The sequence below is a fragment of the Mytilus californianus genome, unplaced genomic scaffold, assembly GCF_021869535.1.
Source record: "Mytilus californianus isolate M0D057914Y unplaced genomic scaffold, xbMytCali1.0.p SCAF_8, whole genome shotgun sequence".
In the NCBI taxonomy this organism is placed as follows: domain Eukaryota; kingdom Metazoa; phylum Mollusca; class Bivalvia; order Mytilida; family Mytilidae; genus Mytilus; species Mytilus californianus.
Window position 1 is genome coordinate 32,546,292 of NW_026262734.1, and position 16,248 is coordinate 32,562,539.

Sequence of the window (16,248 nt, forward strand, 5' to 3'; positions counted from 1 at the left end):
CCTTAATCAAATTAGACGATCGAATGACCTGTATCCGTAAACGATCTTAATTCTATTGTTCTAGCTATAGTTTTGTGATGCTGAAAGCTTTTAATGAAAAGAAAACTAAGTTTAAACTCAATTCAATTAGGTTGAGATCGTTCATTTAAAGTAAAACTGTGTTAAAATTCCATTTGTTTTGTAATTGCTTCCAAGATTCCGTGCAATAGAACATTTCTTTTTAATCTGATTGGAATTTCTTTTTTTACCTCGATATTGGAAAACATATTAAATGGGCCAAGCTAGATGTTGAAGAAGTATGTTCTATCTCCTTTTTTTTAAATAAAAAAGTGTAGTTGTTAAAAATCCATGTGGATTAACACTGAACACCATCACTATTAAATCATCTGGAAATCTTTGAACTAATATGTATTAATTTCTTTACGAGAAAAAAGTCCATGTACATTTGGTAATCTGTAAGAATGTACATGAGTGTGATTGTTTTCATGCCAATATTTTGCATATGAACAAGAAATGACTCAATTCGTCGTTATTTTTTTTTGTGTATTATTAACATTAAATAGTTGATCTCTTTTGGATCTTGGAGTGTCATTTTTATTATGTGGTATTTGTTTCGTTAAATGATCGATGTACTGGTAAGAATACAATGCAAACAACGTGTATTTGAGGAGTGTGATGTATCATGTTTCTAAAATTACACATTACTTTTACTTGCTACTCGTTTCAATGGTGTACATCACATCATTTAGTTTTTTTTTCAAATTCCAGTAGAAAGCTAGACGATACAAACTGTGTTGCTTCGTGTTTATATTGATTGATTGTTGTTGTTTGGTAACCGTCCAGTGGCAAACATTTCATGCATATGTAAAGGGCGATAAAAGAGGCGAAGATACCAATGGGATATTCAAACTCATAAGTCGAAAGCAAACTGAAAACGCCATAGCAAAAATCGAAAAACGACCAAAAGACAAACAGCAGTACACAAAACACAACAAGGAAAATTAAATACTGAGCAACACAAATCACTGCAAAAACCGAGGGTGATCCCATGTGCTCCGAAAGGGTAAGGAGATCATGCTCCCCGAGTGGAACCCGTCGTGTTGCTCGTGTAAGTACAAACATGGTGATAAATTGACGTTTCTTTTCTAGTTTAACGATTTTTTTAATATGAGTATTTAACAAAATACAAAATACAAATTTCAATCTTCATTCTTTTTTCCTTTACGCTACAAAATATTCTAATCGAAATTACAATGTCGAAATCACTTTGAAGATTATGTTGACAGGAAATATTTTTCATTTATCAGCGCCTAACATTTCCTTACGGCAAAAAGATGATGTTATGCTTTAAGATATGTCCTGAAGTAATATTACAATTTTTTCAAATGCCTTCAATATCAATCTCCTGAATATGCATGAAATATTTGCCACAGGACGTTAAGCAAAGAACAATCAATAAATCTGTTATTGCAATCATAAACAATGACCCATATTTCGATTCAAGATTTAAAATATTTAAATATTCCAAATGTAAAACTGTCTCCTGGAGGGGGAAAGACCAGATATAGTACTATAAACAGATGATTGATTTTATGCGTAAAGATATTGTTAAAGTCTCGAAGTAATGTAAAAACTATTGGCTCCTTCGCTCCGCTCACTCGTCCAAAAGGTTAACATTGCTTTTCGCGGTATCAATGAGCAGAATAAAATAAGTAGTTCACTTAATGTATGTACTAATGGATATCAAATAGTCATAACTGGTCAAAAGTCTGTACTTATAATCGTATAACTGCTAAGAGTCAGATTTCAAATGATCATATAATCCAGAAGTGATCATGACAAATGCATATTATCTATGAATACAAGAATGCCGGCTTTCAATAAATTAGACAGCAACCCAACAACAACTTTTATTTCTTGTAAGGCGACAGCGTCGACCCAAAAAGTTTCTTAAAATTACATGCAATATTTTGTTTAATAAAAGTTTGCATAGATATAATTGCAGGTTTGTAACAATATACGCGAGTTTCGAATAAAATGCCAACTAGACTGTGGTTGTGTATACTATGTATTTTGCATTGATACATAACAAACACTACACTAAATGTATAGTTGCTTTGACAATATCATTTATACAAATTATTTCTAAATTGTACCATAATTTAAGTTGGTAAAAATTACCAGTTATAACAAAAACAGTTTACAAAAATAAAATGAATTTAAATTCTTACCTTCCAATTCAATGAACTAGCATATCCCTGATATGTATTACTCTACAATCCTTTCTCTAGTGAAACCAACATCGCCACTACAAATGAATTATAGTAAAACTGATTACAACTTTCAGTTATATTGACAGGCTCTAGCTTATGCGGCAGTAGTTATAGATTTTCTTTACTTCATCAGCTGATGGGCTGTGATTCGACATTAACGAACCGATCAGTCGATTGGAAAACTACAAGGGTGCGCAATAATTTCTTCTAAGAAAGTCGGTATCCTTAAGTTGATATTAATCACCATACTGTTGACAGTTATTATGTTTTAAACATTAATTTCAGTTATATGCTTCATATCAATATCATAATTATTAAAGCCGTATCCGCTTATACAATTCATGGGATTTTTGAAAGACATATTGAAATCCACAATTTTAAATAGAAATGTACACAAAATCTCGTTGGACGTTGATGGCAGATCAGATCTATTTTTGATAGTCTCTGTTAAGTGTATTTACATTTTTTTAGACACAGGACGATCCTCCAGCTTATTTCTTTAAGGACACCTGCTCTTGTGGAAGAGAGGGTGTTGACTTCTGGATGTTTTATTTATTGTTTGTGTAGTTTGGTTGCTGTCTCACTGACGTTTACCCCGACATCGCCTCTTATTCAGATATAATGCACGTTTAAATCGAAATAGATTGAGTTTGCTGTATATCATTTATTTATTTAAATTTCTATAATTATTGAGACGATATGTATTTTCATCTCATTTCGTTTATATATGATGGAAATTCAAAAATGGTCTTGGACTATGAATATAAACATATTTCTTTTTACTCTCTGTTTACTTATTGAATACATTATACATTGTACACGAAATTCCAGAAACATTTTGACAGAATCAGAAATAAGCCAATAATAATAGCAAGTTATACTTATGACTGATTTGCATGTCAATAATTACATTACATGTATGTTTCACGAGAATCCGTAAGTTTGATTGGCTAACAACAATCGCGCGTCATTCAAAAAATAACCTTCATATGAAAAAGGAAATGTTACATTCGTGATGACACGTGCTTCCACAAAAAAGTGCACATGTAAATAAAAGAAAAACTTCATAAAACTTGTTATCATGGTCTTATCATCATGATCATAAAAATGTAATTATATTTATACTTCATTTTGTAGTTTCAAAAATATAAAAGCCATTTTGATACAAATATATTTTAATTAAGGAATGAATGATTCTTGTAGTAATTGGATAGGGTTGTAAAACTGTTGATCGTGCACACATTTTTAGAATGAAGCGCTTCCGCGCTTCATACAAAATGTGCTTCGGTCAACACTTTTTCACCCCAATAGAATAACAAAAAGAAGCATTCATTTCTTAATTAAAATATATTTGTATCAAAATTGCTTTTATATTTTTGAAACTACAAAATGAAGTATAGGAAGGAACAATAAGAATATAGATGTTCATAAAACAATCTGCATGAACAGAAATCTATCTTCATTCTTAACACCAGCATCGTGAAACGCAAAACATTTTAAAAACCAAATCAAAAAGATCAAAAAATATAAATTTGTAAACAATGTTTTATTGTAATAAAATGTAATAATTTAAGTGTTAGAAAGTATTTATATTTGTTACTTTAAAGAGTAAATCTAGAACTATTTTACATTATAAAAGCAGCTGGAAGATACTAATATAACTGAACAAACAAGACAGATTTATACTCGAGAACAGACATACAATAAAACGAAAAATGATAAGTCCAAAAGGTGAAATGCAACTCCTTTCCACAAGAAAAAAAAAGAAACGCAACATATTACTGTACATTAAATTGGTAGATTGTGAGCTGGGGTGTGGCAAAACATCGAGTTTAAAAGTCTGCGAACAAAAGTACATATAACTGAAGGGATGCACCTGACATTTGTTTGGGTTATTAAACAAGAGGCTCTCAAGAGCCTGAATCGCTCACCTGTAATTTTTTGCTTAAATCTTTCATCAATGATTATTTGTGCTTTTCAATATATATTAATGAGTGCCTTAAAAATGCCATTTAAATGTTCTTTGTATCTGCCATATTTTCTTCAAAAGCAAAAAAATGTATTTTACCCCTATGTTCCATCTTAGCCATAGTGGCTATATTTCTTGACGTATAAGGAAATAAAATACAAAATTTATGCTAGATACTCTGAAACTCATTCAGCCCAAGTTTGGCTAAAATTGATTCAGCAATTTCAAAGGAGAAGATTTTTTAAAGTAAGCAAACTATAGATGAACAAATTGTGAAAAATTGTCTTTAAAGGGCAATAACTCCTTAAGGGGTCAATTGACAATTTTGGTCATGAAACTTATTTGTAGATCTTACTTTGCTGAACATTTTTGATGTTTACAGTTTATCTTTATCTATAATAATATTCAAGATAATAACCGAAAACTGCAAAATTTCCTTAAAATCATCAATTCAGGGGCAATAACCTAAAAATCAGATACCCGTTTTGTCTGATAATTTCAGGGCAGGTAGAACTTGACCTATTGAATATTTCAAATTCTGTCTGATTTGCTCTAAATGCTTTAGTTTTTGAGATTTAAGTCAAAAACTGCATTTTACCCTATGTTCTATTTATAGCCATGGTAGCCATGTTTTCTGAGGAAACAAAAAATTAAACACAAATTTATTCTAGATAACCTAAGAATCATTCAGCTTAAGTTTGATTGGAATTGGTTCAGTAGTTTCAGAGGAGAAGATGTTTGAAATTATAGTATACACCGGACGGACGACGACGACGGACGACGACGGACGCCAAGTGATGGCAAAAGCTCACATTTTCTTTGGAACGGTGAGCTTAAAAAGACAAAAGAAAATGACACGATCCATCCTTCACTGCATGTAGAAAGCTCAGGAAACGAGTGAAATATAGATTGCACGGATGTTGAAAAGCGAGGGAGTCAGTCAAAAAGGTTATGAAATTCTGATAATGTAGCACGAGGCAAAATTCAAGAAAACAAGGAAAACAAGTCATACTTCCTACGACAAACCTCATGTATGCATATTGTAATATCATTGCAGCAAAATTGTAATACTTTTGAAGTCCTTAGATTCATAGAATAAAGTTTCTTTGCGATATAAATGTACAACTTTGGGTTATATATCAGAGAAACAGCACGATTCGCCATTACGATTTCGATTTCTCTCTATAAAATTTTTAAAATTAGACTCTAGAATAATAGGATCATTTAAAGATAAAAGTAAAATAAGGAGTATGTTTAGTCTTAAAATGACAATATTTGAAATCCATATATGTTATTTCATGTTGTGTAATCATTTAATGGGATTAATTTAGCTGACACAGATGATTTAGCTTTAGGAGATCACGTTTTTCACAAAAAGCTTAATTTGAATAAAAGACAATAATGTTTAATAAAATGTTATAGCATTAAATATTTAAAAATCTCGGGTTTTTTATGTGTCATATGAAGTTATATTTAGCAATATGGGAAAATAAGATATCACGAAAACACTCTCGTTTTTTTTATTGTTGAAATCGTGATGTGCAAGTTTTAGACAAATATAATGGAACAATATCTACATTGTAATATCCATGCAAGAAAGTGACAACACCTTTCTAATGTCCTTTGTCTGAAATAAACTTATGTGTTTGAAACAATATATGAACACGTTCTATTTTAAAAGCAGGGCTTAAAACTCATTATATACCTGTAACATGTGGTCTTTACTTTTAAGGTGTGGTATATATTTAAACATTTACTTGCACTTGGTTACTTGATGTTCAATCGAAATAATCATTTTTGAATGAACCGTTTTTGATTTTGGATTTGATCATATATAACCGTAAAGCAATGTTAAAATAATAGACCGCTTACGAGTTTTGTCCTTCACCGGAAAGTTCGTCAATTATGCGCGCCTTTATGACATCATTTACCAGATAGAGGGGACCGCCTGTATCCCCTAATGACAGCAGTGCTGATTATCAATTATAAGAATTTAATTTGCCGAATAATTCGTGCAATATATCATCATATTTTTTCAACCGCTCGCTCAAAATGGGAAGGAAGTGACGATGCCCCTAAACGCACGAATGATGTTCACTAAAACCAAATTTTTTGACGGAAATAAAACAAACTCGAAAGTGGTCTATTATGTTACATTTAGAGTCCTCAATGAGTTAGTCAAGGAAAAACTGATAAAAATGCAAGGAATAACCTTCAAAATGTGTCATGTACCTGTGTTTGTTTTATCCTGCGTACTACTCTACAAGTACCAGTAAACGCCTGTTAAGATATGTTTACCCGGCGGTATTAACGGTTCTTTAAGCTTGCTTTTTTTTTTTTTGCTTTAAGAAAGATATCTATCTGTTATTCATATTTTTTTTTCGGGGGGAGGGGGTTATTATACCGTTATTGAAGAGTTAAGTGCTTTTCCTGTTGTACTTGTTTTTATTGTGTCTTTTTCATGTACGTTTTGTAAATCTACAGAATGGTCGCGATTAAAATGAAAATGAGGAAAGGTTCCATCGGGAAAAAAACAAAACTAGTTAAATAACATCACATACTTGTGTGCTTGCCTCAAGTATAAGGAACATCGTCAGTATATATATATAGTTGTTTTATGTCATATCTTAATGTTTTTCTTTATTTGGAGACTTAGATGTTTATGACAGATCATTCATTGTTTCTGCTTTATTTATTTACGACTTTTATAGACTCGGGGCGATTTAGAACTTGACATATTGTTTAGAAACCTAAAGGCTGTATGTTGCTCTCAAGGAGTCTTTTATAAAAATTTTCGTCGTTGGGTTGCTTTCTCATTGACATACATAACATCTGTTTGTTCATATTTTTTTGATTAAGGAATGGCTGTAATTTTTTTCTGTCTATGAAGAAATGACATGCACAGTGAATAACCCGCGTAGCGAGTTATTTAAAAGTGTGCACCACATTTTTTTAGGATATTTCGAATAGACAGAAAAAATATTACAGTCAACAGCCTTATAATTTAATTCTAAATTTCATTTTTAAGGAGTAAATCATGAAAAAAACGTTGATGACGCCACTGTCACATGACAATATTATGTCTATGAGCTAATAAACAAAAAACTTATAGCCAATCAGAAGACGTGTTACATCCAAAATTAGATTATTCAAATATAAACCTAAGGTGATCTAATAATATTGCTAATGAGACGACTATCCAAAAGGATGTAAGCAATTACAGGTCACCGTACGGCCTAAAACAATTAGTTAGACCCCTACTGTAATCGCTACACAGCTGCACAATTTTGAAATAAACTACCCCATAGTTTAAAAGAAAAAAACAATTTTAACCAATTTTCTAATCTTACTGTGAATGGTAGTTCATGCCAATTAATTAATGCTTAATTTGTAGTGCTTTTCTGCTAAATGTGCTATAATTGCTTATGTGTTTTAAAGTGCTTTATATGCTTTAAATATTGATTGCTTACAGTGCTTTTAATATTTCTGCATAGTATCACATATTTAACTTCTTCGTGTCATTAATATTGTATATGTATACTTCAATGTAATGATTTGCTTTGATTGTGTAGATCTTTTGTGTGTTGTATGCTTGCTTTTTGTTTTAAACGTTCTTGTTTTAAATGTTTTGTTTGAAATGAGACGGTATACAAGCTCAATAGTTATGTTTTCTGTATACTGATATTCGTCTATAAATAAAACTTTTGAACTTGAACTTGAATAGTAAGCCATAGACGGCCCCTGGATAACAAAATTTGAAACTGTTACAGTTCAAAAGTGAAAACTATCGGTCTGATAAGCAAATAACAATAAACAACATTAAACGAACAAAAATATGGCAGATATAACGTTTGCTTATGCTGTCATATTGGTGGTTCAAAATTCATGGCTCGCTCACAGTGGGCTAATCATATGTTAGAATCGTGATAGCGATCTCCTGATATGGCGTAACAAGGTGTTAGATTATATGAATAAAAAATGATACAGGCTGCAGACATACATTATTTTTTTCAATTTTTCTTTGCTTCATGTTGTAAGGTGTGGGACTGCAAAAAAATTGCGTAAAACAATTGTATTCTAAATTTGAATTGATTTCTTATTACAAATAGTCACAAATCTTGAATGGTTTAATGGCTGTGTTTGTAGTCTGGAGAGAATAATCATAAATCGATTGATTCTATATATTATTCTACAATCAAATCGAATTATAGTTTGAAATCAATTTTTACAGCAAAATTGACTACGAAGGAACATTTAACAAAAAACAATTATAAGATTTAAAAACAAACACACGAAAAAATTATATAATAAAATGCTCCGCAGGGCGCAGCTTGATACGACCGCAGAGGTCGAACCCTGAACAGTTGGGGCAAGTATGGACACAACATTCAAGCTTGATACAGCTCTGAATTTGGATTGTGATTAAATATTTGACACAGCATAGGTTTCTGACACAGAATGAATGTGGTCTAAGAACTTAAAAATTTTAAATTGGACATTCACCTATAATGGTCCAATATCCAAAATCTAAATACATGGTTAGATTCAGCATATCAAAGAACCCCAAGAATTCAATTTTTGATGAAATCAAACAAAGTTTAATTTTGGACCCTTTTGACCTCAATGTGGACAAAGTTGATAACGGGGCCCAAAAATCTAAATACATGGTTAGATTCAGCATATCAAAGAACCCCATATATTCAATTTTTGTTGAAATCAAACAAAGTTTAATTTTGGACCCCGATTTGGACCAACTTGAAAACTGGGCCCATAATCAAAAATCTAAATACATGTTTAGATTCAGCATATCAAAGAACACTAAAAATTCAATTTTTGTTAAAATCAAACTAAGTTTAATTTTGGACCCTTTGGACCTTAATGTAGACCAATTTGAAAATGGAACCAAAAATTAAGAATCTAAATACACGGTTAGATTCGGCATATCAAAGAACCCCAATAATTCAATTTTTGATGAAATCAAACAAAGTTAAATTTTGGACCCTTTGGACCTCAATGTGGACCAATTTAAAAACGGGGCCCAAAATCCAAAAACTTAATACACGGTTATATTCAGCATATTAAAGAACCCCAAGAATTCAAGAATAAAACCCCATTGAAATTGATCAAGAAATAAGCAATTTATAAGAAGTATCTTCTTTTGCACAATACTGTGCAATTGAATATTTCTTGCTATTGCGCAATACTGTACAATTGACAATTTCTTGCTATTGCGCAATATTGTGCTATTGGATATTTCTTGCTATTGCGCAATACTGTGCAATTGAAGATTTCTTGCTATTGCGCAATACTGTGCAATTGAAGATTTCTTGCTATTGTGCAATACTGTGCAATTGAAAATTTCTTGCTATTGCAAAATACTTATTATATAAAAATTTACACATCCTGTTTGGTGTGTATCTCCTACCATATCATTATTATTTGCTTTTAAATATAAATCAGAAATAACCAACTTAAAATGGAAAATTTTAAAAGAAAAAAAAAGGAAAAAAAGAAAAAAAAAAAAAAAAAACCCAAATTTTTTGAACCCCCTTATGATTCATCACCCCCAAACTCAATCCCAGCCTTCCTTTTGTGGTATGGTACCTTGCAGTACAATTTCAGAGAGATCCATACACTTGAACACAAGTTATTGTCTTGAAACTAGAAAAATGCTTATTTTTGGCCCCTTTTTGGCCCCTAATTCCTAAAATTTTGAGGCAATTACCCCCAAAATCAATACAGCCTTCCCTTTGTGATATGGAACCTTGTGGTACAATGTCAGAGAGATCCATACACTTACACACAAGTTATTGTCTGAAAGTTACAAAAATGCTTATTTTTGGCCCCTTTTTGGCCCCTATTTCCTTAACTGTTGGTACCATAACCCCCAAAATCAATCCCAACCTTCCTTTCGTGGTATTGAACCTTATGGGAAAATTTCATGGAGATCCATTCACTTAAACTAAAGTAAGAGTGCGAAAACCAATGTGTCTTCGGACGACGCCGGACGACGCCAGACGACGACGACGACGACGACGACGACGCCAACGTCATACCAATATACGACCAAAAAATTTTTAATTTTTGCGGTCGTATAAAAACGTGAATATCATGCAGACAGCAACTGAAGAGAGGGATAGTGTATATGAAAAAACATGTACATTAAAGCTATATATTTAAGTTTGTATACAAATCAACTGTCATACAGGAAAATGCTAATATTTGAAACTTTTTCCCACGGATTATCGTTAAAAAGACTAAATTAATTTCATATATCAAATATGAAAACAAAAAAAGAGTAAAAATGTTACGTTTTCAATGTTGTGTAAATAATCGTTTAAATAGATCTTACCACATACATATATAGGTCACTTTATTAAATATTAAGTCCTCTAACAATGTCTAATACATTGAAAATATGATCATTACCACGAAGTTTTGTTACCTGAATTGATTTAAGCAGATTACTTGCGCCCTAAATCTTTTTACCAAACGTGTTATAAGAATACATTATGAAACTCATAACACATACAATGATATTATAGGCTACACACCTGCAGGTCCGGTCTAAGACATGCACAAAATTAACGGACGACAACGAGAAATCCCTTTATCCTAAATGGCCTGACGAAAAACAATTAAATAACCCTTCTACATGCTCTACTTCCATTATAAGTCTGGTCAAGAAATTACTACCGCAGAAAAAGAATATAAGAAAACTATGTAATTTTACATATTTTTGCAATATATTTCTATTATGACTGACCAGCCAAGCGAAAATGTACAAATAATATTTGTGCTCAACTTACGAGTGTAAATAGTTTTTTATGTTCAACATGTAAGAGAAAAAATGCATGAAAATAGCTAACTGTCTTGAAAATGGCAAAAATGTCAAGCATGTCTGTGACAAAGACCAAAAACCTAGCGTTGAGTTCTAATGCACATTTTCAGAATTTATTTATTGCATTTGATAAATTGAAATTAACCAATCAGAATAAAAACCGTCAGTCATCGGAGTTATAACTTAAAAGTTCGCATTATACATTCATCTTAATTTTTTGTTCATTACAATATGTATATTTTCACCGATTTAAACAGTTTTAGGCATTTTATTTAAAACACTACTTAGTTACATGTATGAGGACGACAAAAATGGCTTAAAGGTGCCAAGTTTGTATAACCCTAAATGGAAGAGTTTCTATAGTGTAGTAGAGGTAAGCGTGGTTGTCCTCCAGTACGGAGGATGGATAAGAGTATGGTTCGTGTCAATCTAAAAATAAAACTGAATATCTTTTGTAACTCTATTATAGATACAATCAAATGTGAACTATTTCTATCTATTTTCTACAGATTAAAAAAAAACTGTTAAAAAATCGCCGTTTCTGTGGTTGCAAAATATGTCTAAATAGGAATTGGATTAAAATAAAGTTATCATTAAACAAACATGTAGGTCTTTAATTCTTGTAACTTTTAAATCTTAAAATACAAAGCCCGTTGCGAGTTTAACTACTAAGTGTTAAACCAACTACTAATACCGCATAAACTACCTTAATTGCTTCTTGAGGTGCGAAAATTAAAGGATTAAAATGTTTCCAAAATCGTTCAAATTAAACCATGATTACTAATAAACATACCAGCTTTACAAAATACATGAGAAACACTTCATCTTTATCAACTTATATATAACAAGAATGATTGTAACAGGATGCTGTTACGAAGACTCCCAAACGAAGCTCCCATAATTCGTAATTCCGAGGGTCGCCTGACATTGGGCAAAGTCCAGTGAAAATTGGTTTGGTCCAGTAAAGTTATATGCATTAGTGATGCCTGGGGACTAACCCTGTATATCATTCAAATCATCTTGGCATGACAAACCAGAATATATATGGTTTAGGGGTGGGTATCTCGTCCATATAGAAGATATTAGAACATTGGGGTGGGGGACCCCTGGGGACTGACCCTATACATCATTCAAATGTTCGAGACATGACGAACAGGAATATATATGGTTTAGGGGTGGGGATCTCGACCATTTACAAGATATTAGAACATTGGGGGTGGGAGAACCCCTGGGGACTGACCCTATACGTCATTAAAATGTTCGAGACATGACGAACAGGAATATATATGGTTTAGGGGTGGGGATCTCAACCATTTACAAGATATCAGAACATTAGGGGTGGGGGAACCCCTGGGGACTGACCCTATACGTCATTCAAATGTTCGAGACAGGACGAACAGGAATATATATGGTTAAGGGGTGGGATCTCGACCATTTACAAGATATTAGAACATTAGGGGTAGGGGAACCCCTGGGGACGGACCCTATCCGTCATTCAAATGTTCGAGACATGACGAACAGGAATATATATGGTTTATGGGGTGGGGATCTCAACCATTTACAAGATATTAGAACTTTCTCAAATGACAGGGGGCCGGGATGACCCCTGGGGACTAACCCTGATATCATTCAAACCATCTTCGCATGACAAACCAGAACATATATGGTTAAGGGGTGGGGATCTTGACCACTTACAAGATATTTGAACATATTCAAATGACAGGGGCTGGGGATGACCCCTTGGGTCTTACCATGTATATCATTTAAATCATCTTGGCATGACAAACCAGCATGTATATGGTTTAGGGGCGGGGATCTTGACCACTTACAAGATATTAAAACTTTATCAAATGGCAGGGCGTTGGGATGACCCCTGGGGACTAACCCTGTAAATCATTCAAATCACCTTGGCATGACAAACCAGAATATATATGGTTTAGGGGTGGGGATCTTGACCACTTTTAAGATATTAGAAATTTCTCAAATGGCAGGTGAGGCGACCCCTGGGGACTAACCCTGTATTTCATTTGATGTGCTTTATCATGACAATCCAGACTATATATGGTTTAGGGGTGGGGATCTTGACCACTTACAAGATATTAAAACTTTTTCAAATGGCAGGGGGTGGGGGTTACCCCTGGGGACTAACCTTTTATTTCATTTAATGTGCTTTATCATTTAGAACATTTTTAATTATAAAGATTGTGTCTAATACTAACTGTTTTAAAGTTATAATCATTTGAAAATTTTAAAAATAAAATCCCATAGAGTTCTACAGTAAACCCCTCCTTCCGTTTTGCCCCTCAAAGTACCCCTTTATAAACCCCATTGCACAAACAAAACCCTGATTGCACCACTAGACATGTTAGTCGTACATATTCAGTGAAACCCTAATTTAATCTGACTAGCGGTTTTGGAGAACGGTTGCGGGCAAGTTCAAATTTAAAAGCGGCGGAACAAATAGAGGAAGAGGAAGAGGAAGAAGAAGAATAATAATAATAAGAAGAAGAAGAACTGAGCAAAACCAATAAGACTTAATAAGCTACCACTTCATGTAACAAAAGTATTAAAATAAGATTTAAATTAGAATTGTTACCTGTATTTTGGTTACCCCTTTAACATAATTGGATAAAACAAGCGTATTGTCTTTGATTTAGCTTATCCCTGTCGTATTTACAGGACAACATGCTACATCCTTATACTAAACACCAGTGGCGTATTCAGGGGCGTAGAGTGCGATTGGAAAATATATAGTTTTTTAGCATAAAATCGTCCAAAAATTGTTTTGCCTCCGCTCGGCTGAATATTTATGGTTTTTAGGAATTATACCCCGCACCCCTATTTAAAATATCCTGGACCATGAACACTGATACAAATTTTATAAATATGTTAGATATGACATAAGATATTTTGAGGACCAAGAACCTAGCATAAGCAAACATATATAATTAGAATCTTAACCTATATTGTGTCCTAATTTACAGTTTTGTGCCGGAGAGCTCATTGTATAATGATAGGCTGGCGCATATTAAGTTTGTGTGTAAAATATCAATCTGGTTAATTATTGAAGATGTGAAATTGTATCACCTGGTGAATTCAGGGATCCAGGGCGGATCCATTGTCCGAAGAAAGGGGGCGCAATTCTCCAAAATGGTACGAATTATTTATTTTTTATGATTCAACATGTTCAAAGCATTTAACCACCACTATGTGATGTCAATTTATGTATAACTTGTACGAAAGTCTGTACAAATTTTAATCACAAAATTATAATTTATTGTTTTGGTTACTTTTTATCCAGCTACTTTTTATCAATGATATTCAGTAATAAACCAAGACTATTTTTTCACAGCTTAAAGATTCTAAATCTCCTTGAAGGTCAAGTTAACACAAGATTATTAACACATTGTGTTCTAAAGCTAACACTTAAGCCCTATACAAACTCTAGATTTCACTAAACAGTCGTATAATACTACTCCACAAAAATTCTTTCAGTGTCCTGATTTAAATTTTAGACCATGACTTGACCTTAAATGTGTGTCAACTATATATTTCAAATTCAAGTTCGCCTTTTCAAATTACATAATGTTTTTTACTTTTTATGTGAAAAATAATAACATAACCTTTCTCTTTGACTGCAATTCCGTAATTTTTACAGATTTCAAGTGGTCATAACATAACAATTCTTAACACATTAATTACTATTAAAAATTATGCATTGATCAATTATAATTTCCTCTCATATGCAACTTATCTTTGCTTCATGTTTTACGTGTACAAAATATTTTAACCACATATTTTATATTCACAACTGATAACTCTATTTGGTAACAAAATCAATCTTATTTTTAAAAAAAAGTCATAATATCAGGATGCGTCATGATGAGACGAATATGAATTTTAGAATAACAGATTTCTTTCAAATAAAACAGAGTTTTAATAATAAGAACAAATTAATTTGCGGTACGTGTACAGTATAAGTAACAAGATGGATATTCCTTGAAATACTGTTTTACTAATACCTAAAAATAAATGTTTATGAAACAAAAGGAGGTGGAAAGATAAGGGCCATTGTCTGGCCCCTTAAATCGGAAATGAATCCTTGTAAAATAATTTTATTCTTATTGAAAAATGCATATATAAAGCATGATATGCATGTAATATGGTCGCTTGAGTATAGTAAGTCACTGTTTGTGTAACTAGAAGCTACTACCATCATCATCTATTTATAAAACATGATAAAGCAAGTTTGCTGACCGAAACCACGTGCTCATATCTAAATATGTAATGGCAAAACCTCAAACATGGGCAATTTTGACATTTTTTTTTTATACTTTCCTTTAAATTAAGACTTTCAAGGTCTACAGCAAACATGTTACACAAAATACAAAATCGTAGCTGTCAAGCTGATGTCTTTGAACATTTCTTTAATATTTCGAGCTTGAAGATAATTCAAAATATATTCATTTCAATTATAATTTTTTTATTAGCATTTCTTTTAATAATGAATGTATTTTGGTATACAGATTTATTTTCTTATTTACACTTTATAACATTCATTTAGATGCCAGCAGATGATTCATTGAATGAAACATAATGATATGATGCATTGCTTTTATATTGTATTTGCAATTTATTATATATATTGTTGTCAAAAGATGAATATATACCATCAAACAATAAAAATTCGGTAACCACAAAATTCCACTACAACTGAATCAATAGTACAAAATAGTAGAAAATAAAACAATGACTTACCAATCGGGACAATGAGAAGAAAAATACACACTCTCTTAATCATTGGTTCTGGAAATGCTATCGATCAGTAATTCTAGACTGCCGGTTGCTATTTTTAGCAAATCGCTACACATAAATACATCAAGGTAGACATTGTAACACCAGATTTAGCCTTGTTGTTGCTATTTTTAGTACATTTTCTTGGCCTTTGTTAACCGTTATTGTTATTTTAATGATTTTGCACTGATCTCAACCGGATGATGTTTAAAGTGAATCGGTACCCCCTACAGGCAATGACAAAGTCTGCATTGTTGTAAATAATTATGTGAATAAAATGAGATTTTAAAAGGTGATAGCAGAATTTTAAATGTTAAATTGTGTAAATGTCCCAATTATCTATGTATAATAGCATATTTATTTTAATGTTT

The 16,248-nt window shown here is 32.2% G+C and overlaps 1 protein-coding gene across 1 annotated transcript in view; it reads right to left on the reverse strand.

Annotated features, from left to right (window-relative positions):
• LOC127712127 (G-protein coupled receptor 161-like) overlaps window positions 1-15,907 on the reverse strand; it is a 30,047-nt gene extending 14,140 nt beyond the window's left edge. The window contains exons 1-2 of the mRNA XM_052218391.1: window positions 15,842-15,907; window positions 2,232-2,308 (exon numbers count right to left, since the gene is read on the reverse strand). The gene's annotated coding sequence lies outside the window, so the exon portion shown is untranslated. The remainder of the gene's footprint in view (window positions 1-2,231; window positions 2,309-15,841) is intronic.
• Between the last annotated feature and the right edge of the window lie 341 nt (window positions 15,908-16,248).